Source organism: Caretta caretta, chromosome 3 (assembly GCF_965140235.1).
Source record: "Caretta caretta isolate rCarCar2 chromosome 3, rCarCar1.hap1, whole genome shotgun sequence".
Lineage (NCBI taxonomy): Eukaryota > Metazoa > Chordata > Testudines > Cheloniidae > Caretta > Caretta caretta.
Genome location: NC_134208.1, coordinates 36,767,279 through 36,783,214, shown reverse-complemented (window position 1 = coordinate 36,783,214; position 15,936 = coordinate 36,767,279). Strand labels below are relative to the sequence as shown.

The window sequence follows — 15,936 nt, the reverse complement described above, 5'->3', positions numbered from 1 at the left end:
CCCTGAAGTGATTGGGAGTTTCAAAACAGTAATACTTAATAAATGAAAATAAGACAATGCTCTTGTGCAAGATGTATTCACTAATAGCAACATTAAATCCTTTGATCAATGTAAATTAAAACCACAGTCGCAGAATTCGTTTTTTTCCCCTCTGCAGACAAATCTTTAATGTCTTTCATCATAAAGACCTGGTGCTTTGTGCTGAAAACTCTAGCAGGTTTTCTTTTAGTCCTCCAGAAAATTAGATCATCATGATAAACAGAGATGGAAAAGACACACTACAAAAGATCATAAAGACTATCTCCTTGTAAGGGTGCAAAACAGTCTTCATACAGAGGACTCATCAAATAATAAGTGGATACCAAAAGAGATCTTAGCTAAGAGGCTGAAACAGTTCAGTCCAAACCTCATACAAACTTCACAGCATCAGCCATGAGGAGGAGAACTGAAATGGAATTAAGAAGATTTATTATTACATGTATAGAATTGTAAGAAAATACAAAAGGGAGTATATTTTCCCCCTTAATCCTTCTACTATGGTTATATGCCATAGAATACTTGTGTATCACTTACAGCAAAAGATACCAGAGCTGGCTGGAAAATTATTTTCCCCCCATAGAATATTTTTAGATTTGGCAAAAAAAAAATCTGAAATATTTCAGCCATAAACTAAAATATTTAATGTGAAAAACAAAATATTTTTATTCTGAAATGCCACTGCAGAGCATCATGGGAGCTGAAGTTCAAATGCCTGATGCTCCCATTTTCCTCCGAAGGATGGACTCATCTCCCATGATGCACCATTCTTGGTGAGGGAAAACGGTGCCTCATTGATATTTTTGGCTTGGTAGCATTCAGTTTTTGACAAAATACTAAAAATTTCCATGGAAAGCAAACCCTTTTTGCAAAAAAAAAAAAAATGTTTTGTTGCAAACCCATTTTTCTGTTGAAAACAGTTATGATGGAAATTTTTGACCAACCCTAAAATCTGCTTAATTTGTCAAGGACACAAGCTATACCCAGAAGACTTACTTAATTAATTCCGGTTCTTTCCCATACTGTGTAATTATTAGGCCCAGATCCCAAAGCAGATGTTGATTGCTCTATAGAACATAGTCCCTTTTTATTCTAAAATATTCTATGGCTGTTTAGCCACTTGGAAAAGGTCTAAATTCTTAGATGTTTAAAAATTTAAGGACTAGTTGGTTTCCAGGTTTTTGTGGGGGTAATGTGGCATGCTGAGTCTTAATTTATTCACTTTAATTTAAGGTTTTGCATGCCAATAATACATTTTAACATTTTTAGAAGGTCTCACTCTATACGTCTATATATTATATAACTAAACTATTGTCGTATGTAAACAAAGTTTTCAAAATGTTTAAGAAACTTCATTTAAAATTAAATTAAAAAGCTGATCTTACACCACCGGCCCGCTCAGCCCGTTGCCAGCCTGGGGTTCCGTTCACCTAGGCCAGCAGCAGGCTGAGTGGGGCCTGCGGCCGGGATCCCGGCTGGCAAGGGGCTGGCAGCCAGAACCCCAGACCGGCAGTGGGCTGAGCAGCTCAGCCCGCTGCCGCTCAGCCCACTGCTGGTTTGGGGTTCTGTCTGCCAGCTCCTCCCAGCCAGGGTCTCGGCCCTGTCCACATAGAGTAGGTACCTACCTTCTCCCTGGTTCTACCATTCTCTTCCTCTAGCTGCACTGAGATGAGGGTGGGAGTGCACTGAGAACAAGGCTGGGGGTGAAGGAGCAGGTTGGGGTGCAGGGTCTGGCCAAGAGCTAGAATGAGGGAGGGGGCTCAGGGTTGAGGCAGGAGGTTTGGGTGTGGAGCACTTACCTGGGGAGCTCCCATTTGGTGTGAGGGGTGCAGGTGGGAATGCGGGGTGTGTGTGTGCAGGAGCTCCCATTTGGTGCTCAGGGCAGGGGGCGGGGTGTGTGTGGGAGGGGTGCCAGAGTCAGGGCTGGGGTTGTGGGGGGGTTCAGGGGTGAGGGCAGAGGGCTGGGTGTGTGTGAGAAGGGTTCAGGGGTCAGGGCAGGGGGGGTGTGAGGGGATGCAGGAGTTAGGACAGAGGGCTGGGGGTGTGGGCTGGAGTCGTGGGGGTGCTCCCAGCCCCCTGCCCAGAGCGGCTCACGGCAGGGGGCTGGAGGGGATATGCCTAGATTCCACCCCCCTCCCCAAGGTCCCCGGAGCAGAGAGCGCACTGCAGCTCCACTTCTCCCCCTCCCGCGCAAGGGCCATCAGCTGATCGGCAGCAGGGAGGGAGAGGAGGAGGGGGCAGGATCCCAGCACGCTGGGGGAAGAGGCGGAGAGGGGGAAGCTTGCTTGTCCTGCAAGGAGAGAGCGGTGGGCAGGGGGGTGGAAAAGAGTGGGCCGGGCAGGAATTTTAATGGCAGGCTGCTGTCTGCCGGGGTCTGGCAGACAGCAGTGTGCCATTAAAAATTGGCTCACATGCTGTCTTTGGCATGCGTGCCATAGGTTGCCAACCCCTGAGGATGAATGGACAATCACTAGCAGCCAGCATGGATTTACCAAGAACAAATCATGCCAAACCAGCTTGATTTCCTTCTTTGGCAGGGTATCAGGTTTGGAGGATAGGGGGAATGTGGTGGTCAGAATACACCTGGAGTACAGCATGGCTTTGAATACGATCCCACACGACATTCTGATAAGTAACCTGGAGAAATGCAGGCTCGGCAGAACTACCATTAAGTGGATACAAAATTGGTTAAATAACGGCAAACAAAGAGTAACTATTAATGGAATGTTGTCAGATTAGAGGGAGGTTTAAAATGGGGTACCACAGGGATCTGTTCTGGGTCCTGTGTTGTTTAACCTCTTTATTAATGACCTGGGTGTCGATATAGAGAGCAAACTGATCAAATCTGCAGATGACACAAAGCTAAGGGGGGGGACACTTTGGAGGATAGAGCTACGATTCAGAACGATCTGGATAAATGGAAGAACTGGGCTATGGATAACAAAATGGAATTTAACAAAGACAAATGCAAGGTGCTGCACTTTGGAAAGAAAAACCAAATGCACAAATACAGAATGGGGAATAACTAGCTTGGCAGCAGCAGTACTGACAAGGATCTGGGAGCTGTGGTGGATCAAAACCTCAACATGAGTCAGCAGTGTGATGCTACTGGGAAGAAAGAAAAAAAAAGCAAATGCAATTTTAGGTTACATTAACAGAGGCACAGCACGCAAGTCACAGGAGGTAATAGTATCGCTCTACTCAGGACTGGTTAGGCCTCAGCTACAGTATTGTGTCCAGTTTTGATCACCAATGTATAGAAAGGATGTGGAGAAACTGGAAAAGATACAGAGGCGAGTGACAAAGATGATCAAAGGGACAAAACCAAGTCATATGAGCAAAGGCTGAAGGAACTGGGTATGCTTAGTTTGGAAAAGAGGAGATTGAAGGAGGACATGATAGTGGTCTTCAAATACTTGAAAAGTTGCCATAAAAAATGGCAAAAAGTTGTTCTCTCTTGCCACAGAGGGCAGGACAAGAGGCAATGGGTTCAAACTACAGCATAGCAGATTTAGATTAAATCTCAGAAAAACTTTCCTAACTTTAAGAACAGTAGGACAATGGAACAGACTGCCTAGGGAAGTTGTGAAAGCTCCTTCACTGGAGGTTTTAAAAATGAAGTTGGGTAACCATCTGTCTGGGATGGTTTAGACAAATCCTGCATCTTGGCAGGGCGTTAGACTAAATGAACCTTGCAGTCCCTTCTAACCCTATGATTCTAAAGCCAGATCCAGGAGGTGTTGCGGTCCAAATACAAGACAGAACAAGGCTTTAAGCAAGCAAGCAGGCTGGTCTGCCGACGGGCTGGGTCGCCTGTCAGCTTTCCACCCTCTCCTTTATTCTTTCTCTCCCCCCGCACAAATATCCAACAGATAAAAGGAATACCCTGGCTTTGTTTAATATTCTTATTTACCAATTTCTATCTACTGCATTCCTTGCTCTCGGGCCTTGAGCCCAGTCCTGGGAGGCTTCCCACGGTTCATGTGATCTGGGCAAGATTCCAAGGTTCATGCCCTTGAGAGGAGCCATGTGTGCACTGCTCCTACACAACACTCCGGGTGTGCCCTGAATGTTGCCAAGTGCATGAACCCCATATGAATCCTACATCCCCTCCTTTTTGTTTATTTGTGCTCGGCCATCTCATGGTAGCCATCAATTTGCTTTTGCAAGCCATTAACTCACAGACAGACAAGGTCATAACTCGTGGAGCCTGCCAGGGCGGGTCTCGACAAAGCCTTAACAAAAAGGAAATACATTGCACACAGCAACAGCAAAAAATAAGCCCAAGAGGGTAAAGTGTAGTTGGCCGGACCCCAATTAGCCATGCTAGAGTACTGGGAAGAGAGGTTCGCGTAAGCAGCGAGCATCATCTCATTCCCTATTTCCTCAGGGTGACAACATACTGGAATAAGGCACGTACCTAACAATTCTTCAGCTGCTACAAAATCAGATAAACAAAAGTGGGTAACATTTGCTATTGAAGCCAATCTTTCCCATAGGTTATATGTCATTCGGGCCCGTAACGGAGGAGGCGCTCCTGAGTCAACCCCTACAGGAAATAGCAGGCACATAAGGCACACAATCAATACAGAATTATCAGTGATTTGGGCAAGAATGGCCACAAACAGAGTCTCAGGAGTCTCTGGCTGTTGGTTTGCTGCCAGTCTTTGTTGAGCCGCGGAGACCAATGCTTTCACTGCTCCCCATGTCACGGGCTGGCTTGGGACGCTACGTCTCCTCCATCTCCGTCCCGCCATTGTCGACCTGGGAGGCAACGCGTTCTCCTCCAAGGTCAGCTGAAACTCCGGTATGGGGTTCGACAGCCCCTGGTGCCACGCCATGCTGTTTCAGTGCCGGTCGCACACACCGGGCCGGAACCCACAACGGTCCTGCAGGGAGAGACACAGCAGCATATCCCCGACCCCAAGTGATTAGAGGTACTGGGCCCAACAATTGCGGATCGGGCAGCTGACGGTAATAGACATACGGTCTTTCCAGTACCTCGTATTTATGAAAATGCCAATCCGTGGGGGTCTGCTGATCTTTATTCAGTGTTAAATTATTTAAAGTAAACAAAAGGACATGCAATTGTTGTTGAATGTCTCCTAAGGTTCGGAGACGCAGCTCCCCTTGTTTTAATTGTTTGTCAAGCAAGGTTTTTAGCGTGCGATTTGCACGTTCAACAATATCTTGGCCTTTGGAATTATAAGGGATCCCGTGTTTGAGACAGACGTCCCATTGGGCACAAAAGGTGGAGAGGGCTGTGGAGCAATAGGCTGCAGCATTATCCGTTTTTATCTGGCTCGGGCGACCCATAACAGCAAAACAGGCTAGCAAGTGGTGAATAACTTTGGGAGTGGCTTCCCCACGCTTTGGGGTCGCCCAGAGAAATCCAGAATAGGTATCAATGGAGACATGTAAGAATGAATAGGGGTGGAATTGTGGCACGTGAGTGACATCCATTTGCCACAGCTGATTTGCTGCGGTACCTCTGGGGTTAACAGCATAAGAAAAGGTAGGGGCAGCAGCGGCACAGTGGGGGCAGGAACGAACAATAGAACGTGCATGATCAGCAGGAATGTGAAATTGTTGGGCCAAAACAGAGGCAGACTGATGAAAAAAGGAATGGCTTTTGATGGGGTCAGAAAAAAGGGAATTTACCTGACCACGTAATGCACGATCAGCACGCACATTGCCCTCAGTGAGTATCCCAGGCAGACGTGTATGACTGCGAATATGAGCAACAAAATAAGGGAAATTACGAGTGGTGATGAGATACTATAAGGACAAAAACAGGTGAAGAAGGTCCGCATCGACCTGAGGGGTAATGAGGGCAAGGGTAAACGATCAATTACCTGATAAACATAATGGGTGTCCACAATTAAATTAAAGGGACAATCAGCAAAAAATTGAAAGGCCAAAATAACAGCAGCCAGTTCTGAGCGCTGCGCGGAATGCTGAGGCAGCATAAAACGAGAATGCCAAAGAGGGGGGTCACCTAATTGATAGGTGACAACACCGCGATGTGGAGAGCCATCAGTAAAAAGAGTGATAGCTGAAACAATAGGTTGAGAGCGGCTAAGACAATGTACGATTAGTGGCACCTTTTGTGTGATCACCAACCGAGGATCTTTTCGGGGATTATAAGAAATCTCTCCCACATAATCACAAAGAGCAACCTGCCAGGCCAAGGAGGTGTGGTACAAGGAATCAAATTCACTACGTGATAAGGGAAAAACAATGGCAACTAAATCAGTGCCCGTGAGTTGCACTGCACGGTGGCAGGCTTTACGAACAAGGTCGGAGAGGGCGTCTAAATAAGGATAAATGTTCCGAGGAGGAGTGGAAGACAAATATATCCACTCTATAATAGAGACGGCTGTGTCTGTACGAGGTACAAACAGAGCCGCAGTAGGCAAGGAGAACTAACCGCAGGGGATGAACCTCAGTGAGTCTATCCACAAACTGCTGACTCAACACTGCATTGATCTGTTGAATGCAGGCAATGTGCTCCTCAGTGATGGCAATAACTGCGCCCGGTGCCCGAGCTCCACGTAGGAGCTCGAACAACGGCCGCAGCATCGATGTGGGGAGACAGAAGTAGGGTCGAATCCAATTTAAGTGACCCAAAATTTGTTGCAATTTAACAAGGGTTAGGGGTTGGGGTAGGACCACTTCCGGGCGAACAGGGGCAGCATAGGTTTGTAAAACCTTATGCCCGAGATATTGGTAGGGATAAGAGCGTTGGATTTTTTCTGGTGCCACTAACAGGCCATTTTGGCCAAGAATCTGAGACAAATATTCAAGCTGTTGTGCCGTGACCTGGGGACCACTAAGCAAAATATCATCCATATAATGGTAGACCTTTAGTGTGGGGTATCGGGCACGAAAAGGGGCGAGAGCCCGATCCACAAAAAATTGACACAAGGTTGGACTATTTTGCATTCTCTGGGGCAAGACCTTCCACTGATACCTTTGAGAGGGTCGCTGATTATTATATTCTGGCACCGTAAATGCAAATTTTTCGCAATCTTGTGGGCAAAGGGGGATTGTGAAAAAACAATCTTTTAAATCTAACACATAAAGCTGATTGGTTTGAGGAATTAAATTCGGGTTTGGCAACCCAAACTGCAAGGGGCCCATGGGTTGGATGCATTTATTTATTTCCCTTAAATCCAGCATGGATTCACCAAGGGAAGGTCATGCCTGACTAATCTAATCGCCTTCTATGATGAGATTACTGGTTCTGTGGATGAAGGGAAAGCAGTGGATGTATTGTTTCTTGACTTTAGCAAAGCTTTTGACACGGTCTCCCACAGTATTCTTGTCAGCAAGTTAAGGAAGTATGGGCTGGATGAATGCACTACAAGGTGGGTAGAAAGTTGGCTAGATTGTCGGGCTCAACGGGTAGTTATCAATGGCTCCATGTCTAGTTGGCAGCCGGTATCAAGTGGAGTGCCCCAAGGGTCGGTCCTGGGGCGGGTTTTGTTCAATATCTTCATAAATGATCTGGAGGATGGTGTGGATTGCACTCTCAGCAAATTTGCGGATGATACTAAACTGGGAGGAGTGGTAGATACGCTGGAGGGGAGGGATAGGATACAGAAGGACCTAGACAAATTGGAGGATTGGGCCAAAAGAAATCTGATGAGGTTCAATAAGGATAAGTGCAGGGTCCTGCACTTAGGACGGAAGAATCCAATGCACCGCTACAGACTAGGGACCGAATGGCTAGGCAGCAGTTCTGCAGAGAAGGACCTAGGGGTGACAGTGGACGAGAAGTGTGCCCTTGTTGCCAAGAAGGCCAATGGCATTTTGGGATGTATAAGTAGGGGCATAGCGAGCAGATCGAGGGACGTGATCGTTCCCCTCTATTCGACATTGGTGAGGCCTCATCTGGAGTACTGTGTCCAGTTTTGGGCCCCACACTTCAAGAAGGATGTGGATAAATTGGAGAGAGTCCAGCGAAGGGCAACAAAAATGATTAGGGGTCTGGAACACATGAGTTATGAGGAGAGGCTGAGGGAGCTGGGATTGTTTAGCCTGCAGAAGAGAAGAATGAGGGGGGATTTGATAGCTGCTTTCAACTACCTGAAAGGGGGTTCCAAAGAGGATGGCTCTAGACTGTTCTCAATGGTATCAGATGACAGAACGAGGAGTAATGGTCTCAAGCTGCAGTGGGGGAGGTTTAGATTGGATATTAGGAAAAACTTTTTCACTAAGAGGGTGGTGAAACACTGGAATGCGTTACCTAGGGAGGTGGTAGAATCTCCTTCCTTAGAGGTTTTCAAGGTGAGGCTTGACAAAGCCCTGGCTGGGATGATTTAACTGGGAATTGGTCCTGCTTCGAGCAGGGGGTTGGACTAGATGACCTTCTGGGGTCCCTTCCAACCCTTATATTCTATGATTCTATGATTCTATGATAATCGTGTAACAGCCTCCATGCACCAGATTTTTTCTTAATAACGAACACCGGGTTGTTCCAAGGACAGTGGAGCTCTCCATGCGCTGTGCATGCAAATATTGTTGCGCAAGCGAATGAAGCGCTTTCAGCTTTTCTAGGGGGAGGGGCCACTGGTCAATCCATACAGGCTCTAAGGATTGCCATACCAATGGTAATGCGGAGGGCAAGGTGGGTGGGGGAGGGGTTTGGGCCATTATATATTAATATCGAGGGTGGTGTCCAGCTTTACAAGTAAGTCACGGCCCCAAATATTGAGGTGGACAGGGAGCACAAAAGGGCGGATCGTAGCAGGGGCATGGCCTCCTGGTTTAGAGACCGTGACCCAAGACAAACTTTGGCACCCGGGTTTGCTACCCCCGAACCCCCACAACTCTTTAGAAGGAACTGTTGGCCAACTGACGGGCCAGTCCTGATCACGAATCACCGTAACTTCAGCTCCAGTGTCCACCAGCCCTGTGAAAGGAAAATTATTTAAAAGAAGTGTTAACTGAGGTTTCGAGGGGCGGAGCGACATTGTTAGAGCAACAAGTTGAGAGGACGTGTTGTGAGGCAGCGACTGAGACAGCGTCTATCGAAAGCCGCCTCCGCCCCGGGCTCGATCCTCTGCGGCTGGCACCTGATAGGGGACTAAAATCAATTGTGCAATTGACCGTCCATGCGGGAGTGACTGCGGAAGATGGGTCCACACCTGAACCTTAATAATGCCGGTGTAATCAGCGTCAATGACCCCTGGGATGACAAAAAAAAACCCTGTTTCTCAGCATGTGAGCGAGGGAGAACCAGACCCACAAATCCGGCAGGAAGAGGTCCCATCACCTGTGTAGGTATGGTGCAAACCTCCCCCCGGCAACTGAAAATCAGCGTCCTCCTGCATAATCAAATCAAGTCCTGCACTTCCGGCAGTCGCCGCCCTCATGGAGTCTATGGATTTTAAGGCACAGGAACAGTTGTCTGAGTGGGGAACACCCCCGTTTGGCCCTGGGTTCGGGGGGGACCCGTCGTGCGGTTTCCCGACCCGCTACGACACTGATTAGCCCAGTGATAGCCCTTCCGACACTTGGGGCACTTCTTTGAGGGGCGGGCGGGCGGGCACTGTCGATGAGCGGCACTCCCGCTGAAAGTGACCCTCCTTACCACAGCGATAACATCACTTCCCCTCCTTCCCACTTTTCCGCAGGGCGGCGGCCAGAACCCCAGCTTTATGTGCTTGTGTGCCGATGTTTTGACATGCCCACAGCATGTCCGACAGCTCTAGAACGCCAGCGGCTTGTGCCGCCTGGAGAGCACGGCGGCAATCCTCGTTCGCATTTTCAACCGCCATTTTTAACAGAATCTCCTGAGCTGCCGCAGGGCTATCCACCTGTCGGAGGATAGCCTCCTGCAATCTGTTGGTAAAATCCATAAAGGACTCTGATGCACCCTGACGGATACTGGCAAAGCTTTTGGTAGGCTTGCCTGAATCCGGGACCTTCCGGAAAGCATGCTGGGCGCAGGTGGAAATAATGGGGAAGACGGCCTGAGGGAGTTGAGACTGCATCTGAACGGTAGCAAACTGGCCCTCCCCTGCCAAGTGCTCATAAATGACACCTTGCTCTCTATATACCTGGGCTTGGCATTCCGCCATCTGCCAATACTCACTAAGCCAAATAACATACTGACTGGGCGTCAGCATCATGCGCAACAGCGCTTTCCAGTCTTCCGGGACCAGGGTGTACCCAGTACCTAGCCCTTCAATGAGACCACGTACATACGTGCTAGTCAGGCCGAACTCACGAATCGCTTTCTTTACCTCTCGGATCACCGAGTAAGGCAAACTGACCCAGTTTGCAAGCTGGTTGCCCTGGCCATCATCCTGCCAGGTCACCGGGCAAACTGAGACCAGATCAGCTAATTCCTCTGCTGTAAGATCTGGGTGAGTCTTCGCTGCGTGAACCATTTGTTGCACCAGCGAAAGTCCCTGAGCAGACGTGGATGACCCCTGGGGGGCCCCAGAGCATGGGGCCCTACGCGGGGACGGTGACCACTCACCGGCTCCAGAGGAGAAGACAAAGGAGGCGGCAGTAATTGAGGCACTGGGGGCGAAGCAGGGGGAGGGATGGCTGCAGGAGCGGACAGGGGTGTCGAGATCAGCAGCCCCTCTATTGGCGCGGGAGAGGGTCTTTCCGAGGTGACACGCTGTGTCGCATCGCCAGGAGGGGGGATGGCTGCAGGAGCAGACGGGAGTGGCGAGATCACCAGCCTCTCTATTGGCGTGAGGGAGGGCCTTTCCGAGGCGACACGCTGTATCGTGTCGCGGCAGAGGTGCCAGGCATGTAAAGCCTGCACGGGCGCCCGAGGCTCTTTGTGCAATGTCTGGCCCAACCGCTCCCAGTCCGCTAGCTTAAGGGTTCCGGCTTCAGGGTACCACGGGCATTGGGCACTCACCTCCTGTAGCAGGAAAGTGAGTTCTCGAGTGGGGCAATCATACTGAGCCTTACGCAGCAAATACTGTAGCTCATTGCGGTGTTGCACTTGCAAAGCAGAGAGGGAGCTTCCCATACTTACCACGACGAAAAATACTCACCAGGATCCGCGAAGCGGATGAGTGACGCGTCTGAAACCCTTGCCGGGCGAGGTGAGTGCTGAGGGCCCCACGTTGGGCGCCAGTTGTTGCGGTCCAAATACAAGACAGAACAAGGCTTTAAGCAAGCAAGCAGGCTGGTCTGCCGACAGGCTGGGCCGCCTGTCAGCTTTCCACCCTCTCCTTTATTCTTTCTCTCCCCCCGCGCATTACATACTCCAACAGATAAAAGGAATACACTGGCTTTGTTTAATATTCTTATTTACCAATTTCTATCTACCGCATTCCTTGCTCTCGGGCCTTGAGCCCAGTCCTGGGAGGCTTCCCACGGTTCATGTGGTCTGGGCAAGATTCCAAGGTTCATGCCCTTGAGAGGAGCCGTGTGTGCACTGCTCCTACACAACACTCCGGGTGTGCCCTGAATGTTGCCAAGTGCATGAACCCCATATGAATCCTACAAGGAGGAGCCAGCAGATTGTCAGCAGTGTGTCTCAGTTACTCCTGAGGATATCCTGCGTGACTGCACACCCACAGAAAACATTGTGTCCCTTCCCCCCCATCCCGAATTCCTGCAGGAAGGGAAGCCACTCACGGGATGGGGTGAGGCATGACCATGGGCACAGTTTTGGGGGGGAGGATTGCCCCCCCAAACAGAGACGAGGCATGGAGGGCTCATGGGGTTACATGCCACTGCCCCCCATCATTTCTGCAAGCACTGAGCCGCCCAGCTGCAGGACCCTGCCTCTCCACTCAGCTGACTCTGCAGTTGAATGCCACCTCCTGGGTCCTAGTGCCAGTCGTGTTCCCCCTCTGTGTGCTGGGAGCCTTCCTGTTTTCTGGGCAACCGTGAATGTCCATGGTGGGGCTGGGTAAGGGGGGAGAAATGAGGGAAAGGGGGTAAGGGGGAAGAGGCAGTGGGGGGAAGGGAGTGGAAAGTGGGAGTGTGGGGACGGGGATGGAGAAGAAAAGGGGTTAGGGGAATCACGGGGGGAAGTGGGAGCCCAGTGCAGCATCCCCTTGGCAGCATCTGAGGCTCCCCTGTTAAGCAGGCCCATTGAACCCTCACTCTGACAAGCCCTACCCCCCTATACCTGGACTCCTCCAATGAGCTGCCCCACCTGGACCCCCACCCCACTGATCCCCAACCAGCTGCACCTGGACCCCCACCCCATCAAGCCCCACTACCCTGGCACCCAGACCCCCCCACTGAGCTTCCCATACCCAGACCTCCCACTGAGCCCAATCTCCCCACACCAAGACCCCCCCCCAGCTGACCCCCAACCACCGTCACCTGGATCCTCTGCTGAGACCCATTGCCCCTGCACCCAGAACCCCACAACAAGCCCCTGTGCATCCAGATCTCCCACAGAATGCCCAGATTGCCCCACATAGAAACCTCTTACGCCACATCTGGATACCCCCACACTAAGCCCCTCCATACTTGGATCCTGATGGGTCAAGCCTGCCCACTCACACCTGGTGCATCTGGAGCAGGGTCTCAGGATGTTTCTGGGGCATGTCCAGCCCTTGCACTGTGTCAGGGTCAGGTGCAGCCTTACTGCCGAGTCCCTGTACTGGGGGAGGTGGGGGCTTCAGGGTGATCTCCCACCTCAATGCAGCCAGTGGCCTGTGCTCCCCACTGTCATGCTAGAGCCACATTTATTTATTGACAAATACATTTGAAGAATTTTGAGAGTTTTAAAATATTGTGCCCATAATTTTTAATTTTTTGGCTCAGAATTACCTCAGGAGTACTCAGTGGAGACCAGAGGCAGTGGTTAAGCTAAAGCAGGTAGGGAACAGCAGTGACTCTAGTAGGTTGGATATTAGGTGAAACACTGGAATGCGTTACCTAGGGAGGTGGTGGAATCTCCTTCCTTAGAAGTTTTTAAGGTCAGGCTTGACAAAGCCCTGGCTGGGATGATTTAATTGGGGGTTGGTCCTGCTTTGAGCAGGGGGTTGGACTAGATGACCTCCTGAGGTCCCTTCCAACCCTGATATTCTATGATTCTATGACTCTGTTGGCAAATGAGAGACAAAGAAAGAGCAGGGAGAGAGAAGGAGGTTGAAGGAATGAGGAACAAAGGAGTCATTTATTTGGCTCCTCTCTCTCAGCTTATAATTTCAAAAGAAGTATAGTCTTCTTTAGGCTAACAGAGGATTTACTTTGCTTTATCAGGAATCTGCATTTCTATTGCTTATCTGTGATATTCTGACACAGTACTCCGTGTTGAAATTTGTTTTGTTATATATGAAAAGATTATTAAAAGTTGGTGGTTATTGATAAATTATATGCAAAGTGAAGCTGCACTTTGGGGATATTTAAATTAAGTGGCAAGTGTGCTGGTTGCATGAGTTATTGTCCATTGGACAGCTGTGTTTTAGAAATAATGAAATAAATTAGACTTGGCAACCTATCTGAATGATCAGTCTAGTTCACTGATCATCACACAGAGAAAGGGTCCTGGTCAGTGAAGAAAAACACAGGTTGGTGTACTGGAAAACTGGGACTAGCATACATGCAGTTTCCTGAGGAGTGGTAGAAATCTCTGGGTTGCTTGGTAGTAAGCTATAGCTTCAAAACAAGTAACAGAGACACAAGGGTGCAAAGATTAACGCAGAATCCTCCACTAGAGCAAGTCATAGCACCCATTTCTCTAGAACATTCTCTCTGAATGATCCGTAAGGCTCCTGTAGAACTCTGAAGCTACTCTGCTGTCATGTCTGTCAGTAAATTAATGATGGTTAGACTGAGGGACGGACGGATAGCTGGCACTTTATTAAGAATTATTTTTAAATATATAAATGCACACTTTCCCCTCCCCTAACCCTTCACCTGTCACTTGTCTATCTATATTGCAAGCTCTTCAAAGCAGGTTCCAAGCCTTCATATATATTGTACAGCCCCTAGCACAATGGAGCCTACTCTAATATAAATACTAATAAATTATAACTTCTGTATATGCTGAAATATAGGCCAGTTATTGGAAGCTTAATCTCCATGTGTCAGCTATTCATCAGTACGCTTTTTATACCAACTTCTGTGTTAAAGACTACATTCTGCAAGGACTGCCCATCAGTCCAAGATTAAGCAAGGGGAGAGCACCTTGTAAGGTTGTCTGGGCAGCTGCTCATATGTGAGTATTGTATTTCAGCAAGTGGTCAAGCTCCCCTTTCCCATCTGGGAGGAATTCCTTTCCTGTCAAAATTTCATCATTATGCTGTAGTTAGGTGTATACATCTGGATTTCAGCTTTCCCTGATGCCAGAGAGCTCGCCTTGCTAAGTTGTTTTTGTGGGTCTTGCTGGTCTTCCTCTCCCAGTACCTTTAATTTCACTTCCTAGCTGCACTGCATAGTGATCAATAAGATACCATACTGTGCTTCAATCAGTGTTCTGTCTTCTCTTCACTCCTGCAAAAAGACCTTTTCTTTGCTTTTTAAATTTTTTATTACCAAGATCAATAAAATCAGAGTTCTGAATCTGTTTAGTCTCCATTTGCCAGAGCCAGTCTTTCTGGAGACCTGCTGATCTCTTAGTAATGGTCATATCAAGGGGGTGATTTTTTTCTTACTAAATTAATCTTAATGACTTCCTCTGAGATTGTAGAGGTGGCTTTGCATCCATTCTCCATGACTTGCTGTCTCTGTCCTGGCATACCTGATTTATAAAATTATGCCTTCTAATTTTAGGCCCCTTCTATTCATGTGTAGCAAATGTTCCGTTCATCTTCAAGAATGATTCTCCAAAGAAGGCTGTAATTTCTATTCTGAGGAAGCTTTTGGTTTAGGTGGTTTAGGTGGATGATTTTTTTAGATTAATTTCTAATCTACCTTTATTAGCAAAGATTTTGGAGAAGGTCATGGCAGTTTAAATTCAGGCCCATCCTGTCAGAAATCATCTGTGTGAAAAATGCTAAACTGTCTTCTTGTCCTGTTGCAGAACTAACTTTAATCTCGTGTGTCTGTGTATTTACTAAGATCCTTATATTATTGGCAGTAGATTCCATTTATGGTATAATACCATTCCACTGTTTTAATATGATACAGTTTTATCCTCCTAGAACATCCTAAAAAGTTTATCTGGAACTGTCAATATGTTTTCATTCATATTTTTCACAACATTGCAGCTTCAGACTCTTGGTAATAGATTCAGCCACAGAGAAGTTTAATTTCAAATCCATTTAATTCTCTGCATCAATGTTTTTTGTCATAGAGCAATTGCCTAACTCAGTGGTTCCCAAACTTGTTTCTCTGCTTGTGCAGGGAAAGCCCCTGTCAGGCCAGGCCGGCGCAGTTTGTTTACCTGCAGCGTCCACAGGTTCGGCCGATCGCAGCTTCCAGCAGCTCCAAATGGCCTGGAGCAGTGAATCGCGGCCACTGGGAGCCACAATCAGCCGAACCTGTGGACACGGCAGGTAAACAAATAGGCCCGGCCCACCAGGGGCTTTCCTTGCACGAGCGGCGGAACAAGTTTGGGAACCACTAGCCTAACTTTATCAACAGCTGAAGAAATGAGGTTTTCTAACCCAAAATGTTCTGGCACAAAATATTTAAAACAAATATTTTTATTACATATGAAAATCAACCTACACATTCTAAAAACTATAGGACAATCAACTACAGGACAATCAAGTTTTAAATGCATGCCATTTATTGAGTCATCAAGAAAATAACATAAGATGATCTGGATGACTTAAATAATTAGATGGAGGGCCTTTCATCATTATCCCACCAACCAGTAACCAAATCAGTAGGAATTAATGTAATGGCCTGGTATGATGAGCTAATAATTTTGGTGTTTTTCCTATTGAAGAGATATCAAAATTATTACCAATAACATGAAGCCCAAATTTTGGAACTAGAGCTCACACTGAA

At 48.0% G+C, this 15,936-nt stretch overlaps 2 long non-coding RNA genes across 2 annotated transcripts in view; both read right to left on the bottom strand.

Annotated features, from left to right (window-relative positions):
• The window catches only part of LOC142071509 (uncharacterized), an 88,674-nt gene that overhangs the window by 58,349 nt on the left and 14,389 nt on the right, over positions 1–15,936 (bottom strand). The gene's annotated exons all lie outside the window — the stretch shown is intronic.
• Positions 3,807–7,283, bottom strand: LOC142071510 (uncharacterized). The gene is made up of 2 exons (XR_012667569.1): positions 5,698–7,283; positions 3,807–4,925 (listed from the first exon to the last, which is right to left on the bottom strand). It is a non-coding gene; the product is annotated as an uncharacterized LOC142071510 (long non-coding RNA).